A 15,861-nucleotide genomic window follows, 5' to 3' on the forward strand; every position below is an offset into this window, starting at 1 on the left:
TCTCAATGTCACCTCACCTATGATCCCTATGACCTATGACCCCTTCTACTCTGCCTTCCTCTAGTCTCACTCCCTCCACTTCCACCAAGATCTTATCATCCTAATTATCCTGTTCTAAAAACCCTGACAGGCTTCCAACTACCTAAAAAGATCCTTAACTTCTACTTTTCATTTACACTGCCTCACTGGAGTTGATACATAAAAATACATTAAATTACATCTTATTAACTTTAACAGATGAAGAGATTTAACAGATCAGAGATTAAATAATTTTTGTACACAACTAGGAAATGAAAAGAGCATTATTCAAACTTAAGTTTAAAGGTAATATTTTAATCACAAAAATCTCAAACTGTGTTACCATCCCTAGAAAAAAAACTAAGCAACTTGATGATGACAATAAATTTTCAGAGTATATGCAGATTTATGAGGGTTATAGTGATAACACTGTCACTAAATTAAATGCTAAATTATCACCTCCTAGACAGAAAGTCAAGCATGAAGTGCCTTTTTGCACCTCCCCTCTCTGTAAGCCTAGATGGCTAGACAACAATACCACAACCTTGTACATTCTTATCAGCATAAGGTGTTAAAAGACTAGAAAACCATCCTTAGGAGCAAAGGCTTTTAGCAGTTTACCCAGAATAATCCAAAACAAATGAATGAACATTAAGAAGGTTATTTCTTTAACTGAGGTGTTCATAATCTCTGCAAAACCATGTGTGAAATAAAATGAGTACCTACGCAAGCTACTTGAACCTGAACTGCACTATCAAATAAAGACCAATCGTGACAAATTTTTTTATCAAGAAGTATGCACATACATAACTATTTCAGGTTCTTAGTTGTTCTGTGTTATAAAAGTCTCTGCCCTATGTTAAAAGCATGAGCTACAAAACCAGACATCTTGTTCTGATATAACAGCCTCAGATTCTTTTTCTATAAAATGAGTGTAACAACAGTATTTAGAAATTGTAGTTTGAGTATTTGGAAAATTAAATTACATACCATTAATATTTAAATGCTATATGTAATGCCCATTACAAAGAGATCAACAATATATGTCTCAATTTTCTTAAGAGGGCTTATTTTACCTGGAAAGTAAGCTCTTTCTACTTTTTTTGGTGCTAAAATGAAGATTGTAGACAACAGTGGCTTTTTTCTCTTGATGTCCTAACTGTGCAAAATTAAGACATTGCTCAAGTTAATTCAAAATTTTCTTAGTCTATGAAATCTAAAAACCTAGAGAACTACTCATCTAGATGACCTAGAAAAGGTTATAATTAAAGACTAGATAAATATAACAATTTAAAAATGGAAAGGCATATAAGCATATATGGAATCATAATTTAATTAAAGAGGAAACAAGGAAATTCTACTGTACTGAATTTGCAACTTTGACAAATTATTCTCTATATGAAAGATTAAAAAGACTTTCCGAAAACTGTATTATGAAAATAAGCATTCAATATACTTAACTTGAATAAATCTTATACTTTTTGATAGAAACTTCCTGAATGGCTACTGAATGGCTTCCTGAAGACTAGAGATTTCTTCAAGAAAATTAGAGATATCAAGGGAACATTTCATGCAAAGATGGGCTCAATAAAGGACAGAAATGGTAGGGACCTAACAGAAGCAGAAGATAATAAGAACAGGTGGCAAGAATACACAGAAGAACTGTACAAAAATGATCTTCACGACCCAGATAATCATGATGGTGTGATCACTCACCTACAGCCAGACATCCTGGAATGTGAAGTCAAGTGGGCCTTAGGAAGCATCACTACGAACAAAGCTAGTGGAGGTGATGGAATTCCAGTTGAGCTATTTCAAATCCTGAAAGACAATGCTATGAAAGTGCTGTACTCAATATGCCAGCAAATTTGGAAAATCAGCAGTGGCCACAGGACTGGAAAAGGTAGGTTTCCATTCCAATCCCAAAGAAAGGGAATGCCAAAGAATGCTCAAACTACTACACAATTGCACTCATCTCACATGCTAGTAAAGTCATGCTTAAAATTCTCCAAGCCAGGCTTTAGCAATATGTGAACCATGAACTTCCAGATGTTCAAGCTGGTCTTAGAAAAGGCAGAGGAACCAGAGATCAAATTGCCAACATCTGCTGGATCGTGGAAAAAGCAAGAGAGTTCCAGAAAAACATCTACTTCTGCTTTATTGACTATGCGAAAGTCTTTGACTGTGTGGATCACAATAAACTGTGGAACATTCTGAAAGAGATGGGCATACCAGACCACCTGACCTGCCTCTTGAGAAACCTGTATGCAGGTCAGGAAGCAACAGTTAGAACTGGACATGGAAAAACAGACTGGTTATAAATAGGAAAGGAGTATGTCAAGGCTGTATATTGTCAACCTGCTTATTTAAGTTATATGCAGAGCACATCATGAGAAACGCTGGGCTGGAAGAAGCACAAACTGGAATCAAGATTGCAGAGAGAAATATCAGTAACCTCAGATATGCAGATGACACCACCCTTATGGCAGAAAGTGAAGAGAACTAAGGAGCCTCTTAATGAAAGTGAAAGAGGAGAGTGAAAAAGTTGGCTTGAAGCTCAACATTCAGAAAACTAAGATCATGGCATCCGGTCCCATCACTTCATGGCAGATAGATGGGGAAACAGTGGAAACAGTGGCTGACTTTATTTTTCTGGGCTCCAAAATCACTGCAGATGGTGATTGCAGCCATCAAGTTAAAAGACGCTTACTCCTTGGAAGGAAAGTTATGACCAACCTAGACAGCATATTAAAAAGCAGAGACATTACTTTGCCAACCAAGGTCCATATAGTCAAGGCTATGGTTTTTCCAGTGGTCATGTATGGATGTGAGAGTTGGACTATAAAGAAAGCTGAGAGCCGAAGAATTGATGCTTTTGAACTGTGGTGTTGGAAAAGACTCTTGAGAGTCCCTTGGACTGCAAGGAGATCCAACCAGTCCATTCTAAAGGAGATCAGTCCTCGGTCTTCATTGGAAGGACTGATGTTGAAGCTGAAACTCCAATACTTTGGCCACCTGATATGAAGAGCTGACTCATTTGAAAACGCCTTGATGCTGGGAAAGATTGAGGGCAGGAGAAGGGGACGACAGAGGATGAGATGGCTGGATGGCATCACTGACTCGATGGACATGGGTCTGGGTGGACTCTGGGAGTTGGTGATGGACAGGGAGGCCTGGCGTGCTGAGGTTCATGGGGTCGCAAAGAGTTGAACACGTCTGAGCGACTGGACTGAACTGAACTGAACTGAATGGCTACTATATACTAATCATGTTCCAAAGAGAAAAGTGGAAGAGGTTTTTAAAAAATTCGTATATTACCATCTTAAAAGTGAAGGGATCTACCAGAAAAACTATCCTAGAAATATGGATCTTTTTTAAAATTTCACTTTATTAGGGCAGATTTTAGATACGGTAAAACTCACCTACTAAATTAAATGCAGAGTTTGACAACCTTTGACAAATGACTCATATGACCACAAAAAAAACTGCACCTGAATTTTTAAATTACCAATTTGATTTTTAAAACAGGCATAGGGCTATTTGTGTCTTAGTCACTAAGGTGTGTTTGAGTTTTGCAACATCACGGACTGAAGTCCGCCCATCCCCTGTCCATGGAATTCTCCAAGGCAAGAATATTGGAATAGGTAGCCATTCCTTTCTCCACGGGATCTTTCCAACCCAGGGATCAAACCCAGGTCTCCAACACTGCAGGCAGATTCTTTACTGTCTGAGACACCAGGGAAGCCGGTTTTCTATTTCTTTTGTACTTATGTTTTTCAAGTAGTTTGTCCACTTCATCTAAATTTCCTGGCGTAAAACTGTTTATAATATTCATTTGAGATCCATCTTAACCTGGTCAGGATACCATGACAAAATACGACAGGGTGACTTATATAATAAAAATTTACTTTCTGACAGTTTTGGAGAATAGAAGTCCAAAATCAAGGGTTAGCACTGTCACTTTCTAATGAGGACTCTTTTCCTGCCTTATAGACAGCCACCTTTTCACATGGTCTGCACATGGCAGGGTGGAGGGAAAAAAGCAAGCTCTTTGGTATCTCTTCTTATAAAGACACTAATCCCTTTGTGAACCCAACTCCAAAGGGCCCATCTCCAAAGACTCTGGGGATAAGGGCTTAAACATATGAATTTTAGGGGTATACAAACATTCATCCCATCAGTTCAGTTCAGTTGCTCAATCGTGTCTGACTCTTTTGCAACCTCATGGACTGCAGCACACCGGGCTTCCCTATCCATCAGCAACTCCTGGAGCTTGCTCAAACTCATGTCCATTGAGTCGCTGATGCCATCCAACCATCTCATCCTGTTGTCCCCTTCTCCTGCCTTCAATCTTTCCCAGCATCAGGGTCTTTTCAAATGAGTCAGCTCTTCACATCAGGTGGCCAAAGTATTGGCGCTTCAGCTTTAGCATCAGTCCTTCCAATGAATATTCAGGACTGATTTCCTTTAGGATGGACTGCTTTGACCTCTTTGTAGTCCAAGGGACTCTCAAGAGTCTTCTCCAACACCACTGTTTAAAAGCATCAAATCTTCGGCACTCAGCTTTCTTTATAGTCCAACTCTCACATCCATACATGACCACTGGAAAAACCATAGCTTTGACTAGATGGACCTTTTGTTGGCACAGCAATGTCTCTGCTTTTTAATATGCTATCTAGGTTGGTCATAGCTTTTCTTCCAAGGAGCAAGCGTCTTTTAATTTCATGGCTGCAGTCACCATCTGCAGTGATTTTGGAGCCCAAGAAAATAAAGTCTCTTACTATTTCCACTGTCTCCCCATCTACTTGCCATGAAGTGATGGGACCAGATGCCATGATCTCAGGTTTTTGAAAGTTGAGTGGTAGGTCAGATTTTTCACTCTCCTCTTTCAGTTTCATCAAGAGGCTCTTTTGTTCCTCTCTGTTTTCTGCCAAAGGATGGCATCATCTACCTATCTGAGGTTATTGATATTTCTCCCGGCAATCTTGATTCCAGCTTGTGCTTCTTCCAGCCCGGCATTTCTCATGATGTACTCTGCATATAAGTTAAATAAGCAGGGTGACAATATACAGCCTTGACGTACTTCTTTCCCAATTTGGAACCAGTCCATTGTTTCATGTCCAATTCTACCTGTTGCTACTTGACCTGCATACAAATTTCTCAGGAATCAGGTAAGGTATTCTGGTATTCCCATCTTTTGAGGAATTTTCCATAGTTCGTTGTTATCCACACAGGTTTCCCTGGTAACTCAGCTGGGAAAGAATCCACCTTCAATGTGGGAGACCTGGTTCGATCCCTGGTTGGGAAGATCCCCTGGAGAAGGGAAAGGCTACCCACTCCAGTATTTTGGCCTGGAGAATTCCATGGACTGCATAGTCCATGGGGTTGCAGAGAGTCGGACACGACTGAGTGACTTTCACTTTCACTTCACTTTCCCTGTTAGAACCATTTGGTGATGAGGGTGGTTTCCTTGCCCTTCAAGAAACAGAGTGGGCTGTAACTTAGTCTCTTCCTATTAATGGTGAAACAGGAGGGAGGGGGGCAAGGCACAACTTTGGGGGCTATCCTGGTGGCTCAGGCATTAAAGAGTATGCCTGCAGTGCAGGGGACCTGGGTTCGATTCCTGGGTCAGGAATATCCCCTGGAGAAGGAAATGGCAACCCACTCCAGAACTCTTGCCTGGAAAATTCCATGGATGGAGGAACCTGGTAGGCCCAGTCCACGGGATCGCAAGGAATCAGACACGATTGGTCAACTTCATTCTTGCTTTTTTGATGATCCAGCAAATGTCAGCAATTTGATCTCTGGTTCCTCTGCCTTTTCTAAATCCAGCTTGAAGTTCTGGAAGTTCAGGGTTCACATACTGTTGAAGCCTGGCTTGGAGAATTTTGAGCATTACTTTGCTAGTGGATGAGATGAGTGCAATTGTGCAGTAGTTTGAAAATTTTTTGGCATTGCCTTTCTCTTGAAATGAAAACTGACCTTTTCCAGTCCTGTGGCCACTGCTGAGTTTTCCAAATTTGCTGGCATATTGAATGCAGCACTTTTAATTATTTTTTAGGATTTCAAATAACTTCTCCAGGTCTTGCCAGGTGGCACCAGTGGTAAAGAACCCATCTGCCAATGCAGGAGACCAAAGAGACACAGGTTCAATCCCTGGGCCAGGAAGATCCCCTGGAGGAGGACATGGCAATCCACTCCAGTATTCAGTCCATAAAAGTACCTTTCTAATGTCTACAGGATCCTTCTTGATACTGGTAACTTACCTTCTTTTTCTGTCTACCTAGAAGTTTATTAATTTTACTTATTAAAAACCAGCTACTGCTTTCATTAATCCTCATTTTCTTCATCATTAACTTTTATTTTCATATTTAATATTTTCATTCCTCTATTTACTTGGGGTTTAATTTGCCCTTCTTATGCTACACTTAGAAGCTTATTCATTTTAGACATTTTCTCCTTTTCTAATAAAACATTTAAAGATGTAAACTTTCTCCTAAGAACAGCTCTAGCTGAATCTTCTAAACTTTAGTAAGCCATGTTTTCCTTTTAATTCACTTCAAAATATCTTCTAATTTCCCTTGTGTTTTCTTATTTGATCCGTGGATTATGTGTTACTTTCCTTTTTTAAAATTGTTTTACTTATTTATTTTCTGCAAGGTGCATGTGATAGAAGGGACCTTTTTGTTTTTTTAAGATAATTCATACAACCCTTGATTGATTATACAGAGCCATTTCTCAGTCCTCTTTTTTTTCCACTGAAGAAAATTAAAATATACCACAATGAGAATGATTAATGCCAAAATAAGATTTCTGGCTTATCATTTAGGGTACAAATACACACTTCATTGGTTGACATTTTATTGAACGCTAAGCAAGACTAAGCATCTCTGCCTTCATTGTACAGAGCTGAAGCAGAAGACCAGGGAGGGGGAGACACCACTGTCCTTGGCGGGGAAGATGTAAGCCCCTGTTGTCCTGTCCCTGTTGCGGGGCGGCTAACCCATGTTCTGCCGGTTGCCATAGCCTCTAGGATGGGTGTCCTTCCAGTCATCCCACCCACGAGCTCTGCGGACTGCCTGCTCATCATCCTCGTCTTCCTCATGCTCCTGACCTTGTTGCTGAGCTGCTCTTTTGAACTCTGACATTGTCTTGGCTATTCCCTGATCTGGTAATGCTCCAAATTTCTGATGCTGCTCATACCAGTCATTCACTGTCATTGATGCCAGACTTGGATAACCAGCTCCAAATACTTTGGCTTGGGCCACGTTCTGAGTGAGAACAAATGGTTTCACTGGAGGCCTGTCCTGATGAGATGACTGAGAAGCTGATGCCTTGTTTGTGGAGTCTTTTTCTCTCAAGATCTTTATCTCCTGGTCAATGCTCTCAATCTCTTCCAAGCTGATACCAATCCACCTTCGAAGGTGAAGGAGGTAATATTCACGAACATGCTCATCATCTGCTTGACCACTTTCCACAGCAGATTTCAGTGTGGACAACCTATGCTCCACCTCCTTCTTCTGCTTGTATCTCTCTTTTTTAGCCTGTCTCTGAGATGCCATAGCAACGATGCTAGGATAGGCCATGGAGGAATTAGCAGTGTTATTTTCAGCTAAGTTGGTCTTGGTTTGGGGCAGCTCAAACTTTGCCACATGATAGTACTGGCACTGAGTTAAGTAGTTTAAAAAGTGTTCTCGAGCCCACTGCAAATGATCTAGACGCTTGCTGGGACTGACTTGTTTCATGGCGAACGCTCCTTGAAATGCTGGCACCATCAGGTACTTCAGGTCGGTGGACGCGATCTCCTCCAAATCTTCATTTTGACTAAACAAGTCGAGTTGTGACAACATTTCAGCAGCCTTCTTCAGGAGATCCAGTCCTTTTAACACCTTATCTTGGATTATTCGGGAGCCGGTGGGTTCAGCTGCTATTTCCACTTCGTCCAAAAGCTGCTTGCTGGTTTCGAACAGCTCGGGGAGCCGCGGGAGCAGTAACTCGTCTTCGGCTGCTGCCATCTTAGGGAGGGAGGAACCCCAAATTTATTTTTAATTGAAGGATAATTGCTTTACAGAATTTTGCTGTTTTCTGTCAAACCTCAACATGAATCAGCCATAGATAGACATATATATGTATGTATACATATATACATAGGGGAGGAGAGGGTTAGATGTATGGAGAGAGTAACATGGAAACTTACATTACCATATGTAAAATAGATAGCCAATGGGAATTTGCTGTATTTCTCAGGAAACTCAAATAGGGGCTCTGTGTCAACATGGAGGGATGGGATGGGGAGGGAGATGGGAGAGAGGTTCAAAAAGAAGGGTATATATGTATATGTATACCTGTATTACTTTCTTTTTCTAAGCAATTGGAGATTTCTTCTCAAATATTTGAGTATCATTTTTTTAAATGTCTAGTTCTAATACAACTCTAATATCTAATTTTAATGCACTCATATTTAACTGAGAACTATTTAAGGACCCAGCATATAGTCTACCTTGCAGACCATTTCATGTGAACTTGAGTATGTACCATGATGGCGCTGGGGAGACTATTCTGTCAATTAGGTCAAGCTGGTTGAAAGTACTGAAAACTTCAGTATTAGAGGACCTACAGACTTCTTTTAAAGGGTCACATAAATATTTTAGACTTTGTGGGCCATACAGGCTCTGACCCAGCTATTCATCTCTGCAGTTAAAAAATGAAAGCAGCCAGAGGTAATATGTAAACAAGTGGGCATGACTGTGTTCAAATAAAACTTTATATATAGACAATAAAATTTAATTTCACGTAAGTTTCACAATCACAACAAAATATTCTTTGTGTTTTTCACCATTTAAAGTGCAAAAATCAGGGACTTCCCTGGTGGTCTACTGGTTAAGATTCCATGCTTTCAAGGTAGGGGGCTCCAGTCAATCCTTGGTTGAGGAACTAAGATCCCACATGCTGTGCCATAGGGTCAAAAAATAATAATAATAAAAAATTTAAACAGAATAATGTGAGGTATATAGTTAATTTTTTAATGTAAAAATCAGTCTCAGTTCATGGGCAATACAAAATGAGCAACTGGAATGGATCTGGCCAACAGGAGAATTTGCTAACCCCTGTTCTGTATCCTTACTGACTTTTATATACTGGGCTATCAATTACTGAGAGAGGAGTATTGAAATCTCCAGCTATAATTGTGGACTTTTCTATTTCTTTGTTTAGTTGTTAGTATTCTTTATGTATCCTGAAGCTCTATAATTAGGTGAAAAAAATATATATGTATCAAGAAATATAAATAAATATATAGAACACAAAGTAATAAATGATAAATAAAATGGAATATAAAAAATAATCTAAAGAAAGCCAGGACACAAAGCAGAAACAGAATGAATATAAATAGAAAACAAATAGCAAGATGACAGATTTAAACCCAACCATATCAATAATTGTATTAAGTGAAAATGGCATAAAGATTCCAATTGAAAAAAGTTACAACGGTCTGGATAAAAGCAAAATTCAATTATATGGTGTGAATAAGAAACTCATTTTAAATATAAAAATCTCAGGTTAAAGCTATAAAGATGAGAAAAGATAAATATGTAAACACTAATCATAAGAAAGATGGCTATACTTAATATCAAAGTAGACTTCAGGAAAAGGAGTATCACCAGGAATAAAGAAAGACACTTCATAATGATAAAGGGATCAATTTATCAAGAAAATATAACACATCACACATAAGATATGCACATAATGGCAGATAAACTCTGGTTTTCAATTATAATGTTTACTTTTTTTCAATTATAATGTTTACTTTTTTTCAATTATAATGTTTACTTTTTTGGTTAAGTTTTTTTTAAGTGATTGCTCTGGAGTTTAATCAACAATAACTTCTTTAACTTACCCCAGTCTACCTTAAAATAATACTATAATACATAGGTATTATGTAAGAACTTTTCAAAGTATACATCTGTTTCCCTTATCATACATATCCTTTGTATTACTGTCATATATTGTACTTCACATCTGCTACAACCCCCCGACTGTATTAATTTTATCTTGCTTTAAATAGTCAATTACCTTTTCTTCTTTTTGCATCTTGTTTAAATCACTTGTATCTTATGGAGCTTTCCATAGAGAGCATTCTAGTTTTTTCCACAAGTTTTTTTACTATGGTATAATACACATAAAATCACTATCTTTAAACACAGAATTCAATGATGTTAAATACATTCATAATGCGCAACTATCACAACCATTCATTTCCACAGCACTTTTCACCTTGTGTTGATAAAACTGAAATTCTATATCCATTAAATGCAGCTCCGTAAACCCTCTTCTTCTAGTCCCTAGCAACCACCATTCTACTCTCTCTCTAAGATTCTGTCTACTCTAAGTATTCTGTCTCATTTCTTTTTGAGCATTTTAGATAGCTATGTTCTTTATGGTTACCATGGGGATTACTTTAACATCCTAAAGTTATAACACTCTAATTTGAATTTAGTCCAGCTTAACTTCAATAACATACAAAAACTCTGCTCCTTTATAGATCTGTCCCCACCCCTTTCCACTATTATCACAAAAGTAGATCTTTAAACAATGTGTGCCCAGAAAAATAAACTAACAATTAATTTAAATGTTATCAGTCTCCTAAATTATATAGAAAACAAAATGTGGAGTTACAAACCAGGTCACTTGAGAGCTTTTAGATTAATAATTTTTTTAAAAAGTGCATTAGGCCCTTAAATCTGCAGAAAAGAAAAAGTGGATTACAAACCACTGTTTGAATGATACAGGCTTTTACAATGGCATTCACTGAGATCTTTATTTCCTCAAATGGCTTTGAGCTACTGTCTAATGTCTTTTCATTTCACCCCAAGGGACTCCTTTGAATATTTCTTGCAGGGCAGAACTAGTTAACTAACAAACTTCTTCAGTTTTTACTCATCTGGGAATGTCTTAATTTCTCTCTCACTTTTGAAGGACAAATTTACCAAACATAGGATACTTGGTTAACAGTTACATTCTTTTAGAACTTTGAATATACTGGCCCACTGACTTTTGTCCAAGTTCCTGAAGAAAAATCTGCTCATATTCTTATTAAGGATACCTTGCATGTGATGAGTCAATTCTCTCTTAATGTTTTTTGGATTCTCTCTTTATCTCTGACTTCCAAAAGTTTGGTTTCAAATGTGTCCCAGTGTGGGTCTCATCGAATTCACCTTACCTGGAGTACATTAAGGTTCTTAGATGTTTATATTCGTATTTTTCATCAAATTTGGTATTGTGGTAATGCTGGAAATCAGATTCGTCCCTTTTCTCAGGGTTTTCTTGTCTGTGTTACTGTTTTTCTGATTCTTTTGGACTGTTTCCATGCCAAGAATAAGCTTAAGGTGTAAATTTAAATCCTTCTCAAGTGTCTTCTGAGCTTTTTCCTGGGCACGCACTATTACTTTCTAATTTTCTCTGTAGATGCAGTTGTTTTTTAAATGTCCTAGTCTGTAATATTTGCTTCCCAAAGAGGGCAGGGGAAGGCAAATGAAGGGGAGGAAGGTGTGGAAAACACCAACCCTTTATATCCTCTGCAAGTCACATGTACTGGGGGTGAGGGGTGCTGACAAAAGGGGGAGATGCAAGAACAATGGCTGCCTGCCTCGTCGCATCTGAGATCAGAAGGAGCAATCAGAGCACAGATCCTTGAAGCTGACAGACAAGATCATTCTTGCCCACCCTGGCTCCTATTTGTAAGCTGCTCTGGAACTCACACAGCTGCCTGCCATCTGACTGAGGGTGAGGGATGGTAGCTGCTACTGTGCTGAGAGTTAAAATTGACCATAATTAACCACAATTTACCTTCCAAGTCTTCCCCTGGAACTCACAGGCCTTCAAAAGACTCCAGAGTTCCAAATTAGTTACAGGCAGATTCTGCCAGCCCAATTGTCCTTTAGGGAGAAAGATCCTGATGCTTCTTACTCTATCACCTTCCCAGAATCCCTCAATTATCTTTGAACTTAACCAAAAACATGAGGAAGAAAAGCCACATATCCACATATTTACCACTTTGTATAGACCCAAATTTCCACCTGGTATCATTTTCCTCAAGTCTGAGGAATTTCCTTTACTGTTTCATAAAATTTAAGTCTGTTACTAACAAATGCTCTCAGCTTTTGTGTGCCTCAAAAAAGCTTTAGCTTTTATTTTTGAAAATATTTTAACTGGACATAAAATTTCAGTGTGATTGTTATTTATCTTCAGTACTTTGAAGATGTTTCTCCACTGTCTTCTGACTTGCACCATTTGGGGGCAAGAACTCTCGTTACTCTTATCTTTGTTTCTCTGAAAAATGTGACTTTTTTTCCTCTGGCTACTTTTAAGATTTGTTCTGCATTCCTGGTTTTCAGCAATTTGATTATGATAAGCCTTGGTGTGGTTTCCACTGTGTTTATCCTGCCTGTGGTTCACTGAACTTCTTGGATATGTGGGTTTACAGTTTCCACCAAATTTGGAATATTTTTGGTCATCATTTCTTTAGACATATAAGTTTCCCAACCCCCATCTTTCTTTCTGGGACTTCAAATATACATATGTTTAGAACCCCTTTACTTTGTTCTACAGGTTACTAAGGTTCTGATTTTTTTTTTCCAGTATTTTTGGTCTCTGTTTAGTTTCTACTGTTGATTTTAAATTCGCTGATTATTTCTTTTACAGAGTATTAGTGCTGTTAAAGCCATGCCTGTTTCTTTTTAGATGTTATATTTTTATCTCTAGAAGTTCCATTTGATTTTAATTTTCTCCTTGTTGATATTTTCCTTTAAAATCATTTCACATACTTTAATAACTGTTCCAAAGTCCAAATCTGCTAATTTCATCATCTTTCATTTTTTTTAAACCTGTTTCTGTTGACTGATTTTTCTTCTAGCTATGGGTCACAATTTTGTGGTTCATTCCATGTCTTGCAATTTTTGGTTGAATGCTCAACATTGTGAGCACTAGCATTTGTTTCATTCCTTTAAAGTGCCAGATTCCTTTCAGGAAAAAAGTTACTTTCAGATCATTTAATTGTTTAATAGATTGTTTTTAAGTCTTGTTAAGGTGCGTTTAGAACAGTCTTTATGGTAGAGCTGAAATACCACCCCTACTGGTCAGGCATGTGTGGCTTAATATTCAGCAAAACATTCAAAGGAAGATTTCTGGAGCATTTTTCTCACAGATGGAAGCTAGTACTCCTATAGGCAGAAAGATAAAAGAGGAAAACCCATGTAGAAATGTAACACTTCCACTTATATCTTGCTAGACAGCACTCAATTACATGACCACACCTAGGTATAAGGAAGACTAGAAAAGCAGTCATTTAATCTGGGTGACAACATGCCCTGATAAAAATCAGGGCTCTGTTGCTTAAGAAAACAGAAAGTATTCGGGTACACAATAAATAGTCTCTGCCATCATTCCTAAGATTACATTTAGAAGGCAAAGCATATGATTTATGTAGACAAGTGTAAAACATTTGTCTACAGAGCCGAACATCCTGGAATGTGAAGTCAAGTGGGCCTTAGGAAGCATCACTACGAACAAAGCTAGTGGAGGTGATGGAATTCCAGTTGAGCTATTTCAAATCCTAAAAGATGATGCTGCGAAAATGCTGCACTCAATATGCCAGCAAATTTGGAAAACTCAGCAGTGGCCACAGGACTGGAAAAGGTCAGTTTTCATTCCAATCCCAAAGAAAGGCAATGTCAAAGAAAGCTCAAATTACCACACAAATGCACTCATTCACATGCTGGCAAAGTAACGCTCAAAATTCTCCAATCTAGGCTTCAAGAGTACGTGAACCGTGAACTTCCAGATGTTCAAGCTGGATTTACAAAAGGCAGAGGAACCAGAGATCAAATTGCCAACATCCATTGGATCATCGAAAAAGCAAGAGAGTTCCAGAAAAAACTCTACTTCTGCTTTATTAACTATCCCAAAGCCTTTGACTGTGTGGATCACAAGAAACTGTGGAAAATATTGAAAGAGATGGGCATACCAGACCATTTGACCTCCTCTTCAGAAATCTTTATGAAGGTCAGGAAGCAACAGTTAGAACTGGACATGGAACAGACTGGTTCCTAATAGGAAAAGGAGTATGTCAAGGCTGTATATTGTCACCCTGCTTATTTAAGTTATATGCAGAGTACATCATGAGAAACGCTGGGCTGAAGGAAGCACAAGCTGGAATCAAGAATGCTGGGAGAAATATCAATAACCTCAGATATGCAGATGACACCACCCTTATTGAAGAAAGTAAAGAAGAACTAAAGAGCCTCTTGATGAAAGTGAAAGAGGAGAGTGAAACGGTTTAAAACTCAACATTCAGAAAACTAAGATCACAGTATCTGGTTCCATCACTTCATGGCAAGTAGATGGGGAAACAGTGGAAACAGTGAGAGACCATTTTCTTGGGCTCCAAAATCACTGCAGATGGTGACTGCAGCCATGAAATTAAAAGATGCTTGCTCCTTGGAAGAAAAGCTATGACCAACCTAGACAGCATATTAAAAAGCAGAGACATTAGTGTGCCAACAAAGGTCTGTCTAGTCAAAGCTATGGTTTTTCCAGTGGTCATGTATGGATGTGAGAGTTGTGGACTATAAAGAAAGCTGAGCACCGAAGAATTGATGCTTTTGAACTGTGGTGTTGGAGAAGACTCTTGAGAGTCCTGTGGACTGCAAGAAGATCCAATCAGTCCATCCTAAAGGAAATCAGTTCTGAATATTCATTGGAAGAACTGATGTTGAAGCTGGAACTCCAATATTTTGGCCACTTGATGCAAAGAGCTGACTCATTTGAAAAGACCCTGATGCTGGCAAAGACTGAAAAAGACTGAAGGTAGAAGGAGTAGGGAAAGACAGAGGATGAGATGGCTGGATGGCATCACCGATTTGATGGACATGAATTTGAGTATATTCTGGGAGTTGGTGATGGACAGGGAGGCCTGGCGTGCTGCAGCAATGGGGTCACAAAGAGTTGGACACGACTGAGTGACTGAACTAAACTGAAACTACAAAAATTTTGTGATGAAGACTGTACTGAATATAAAAAGATCTTTCAACATAGTACTACACATGGCTTTCTTCCAGCAATCCAGTATTAATGTGATTTTTTAAAATAATTTGTGTCTTTGAAGAACTACTTAAGTATCTTACAATGGGATTAAACTCTTTAAATGAGCCTTAGAAACTTTCCAATAAAATTTGTTCAAAATCAATCAGAAACATTTATTCAAAGAAGTCAAGAACTAAGAGTAACATAATCTTTAGTTTTTGAAGTTTTTAGAGAATTGCAAATATTGAATCAAGTACTAAAACAGTATTTTTAATGTATAGGTGACCTAAAAAAAACAGAAGTAAAATTTCTAGGTACCAACAGGCCAGCCCCTTAGGAGGCCCCCTTTCAGTAAAAGGCAAACTAAAATTAGAAATTTTCCATCTACCACAGGTATTGAACAAGGAAGTATACGTCTGTTCAGAGATCTGAATGGAGAAATGTAAATATCCAGATTTTTATTTTCTCTTTTCTTCTGATATGAACCCCCAAAGCAATATATTAACATATACATTAGGATATGTTAGCAGAACTATACTATGCATATGTGCATGCTCAGTTGTGACTGACTCTGTACACTCCACGTACTACAGCCTGCCAGGCTCCTCCGTCCATGAAATTTTCCAGGCAAGAATGCTGGAGTGGGTTGCCATTTCTACCCTAGCAAATCTGGCAGAGCAAACACAAAAGATTCTCACAGAAGGAAAAATATAATTTAGTTGAAGTTTATCTCATAACCAAAAATTATGAATCAAGTAAAAATAA

The 15,861-nt window shown here is 38.3% G+C and overlaps 1 protein-coding gene and 1 pseudogene across 8 annotated transcripts in view; both read right to left on the reverse strand.

The window, feature by feature from the left end:
* Positions 1-15,861, reverse strand: part of PTBP3 (polypyrimidine tract binding protein 3) — a 92,328-nt gene that overhangs the window by 51,835 nt on the left and 24,632 nt on the right. The window contains exon 1 of one of the 6 annotated variants that reach the window (XM_055427592.2): positions 1,735-6,666. The exons of the other annotated variants lie outside the window; for them this stretch is intronic. The gene's annotated coding sequence lies outside the window, so the exon portion shown is untranslated. Of the gene's footprint in view, positions 1-1,734; positions 6,667-15,861 lie in introns of those variants that run through there. 6 annotated transcript variants of the gene reach the window in all.
* LOC148777501 (immunoglobulin-binding protein 1 pseudogene) overlaps positions 6,812-15,861 on the reverse strand; it is a 33,595-nt pseudogene continuing 24,545 nt past the window's right edge. For both annotated transcript variants that reach the window (XR_016037909.1, XR_016037910.1), the window contains exon 3: positions 6,812-8,033. The product of XR_016037909.1 is annotated as an immunoglobulin-binding protein 1 pseudogene, transcript variant X1 (transcript). The remainder of the gene's footprint in view (positions 8,034-15,861) is intronic.

This window comes from Moschus berezovskii, chromosome 7, assembly GCF_049115385.1.
Source record: "Moschus berezovskii isolate FMDL1 chromosome 7, NW_MosBer_1.0, whole genome shotgun sequence".
Taxonomy (NCBI): domain Eukaryota; kingdom Metazoa; phylum Chordata; class Mammalia; order Artiodactyla; family Moschidae; genus Moschus; species Moschus berezovskii.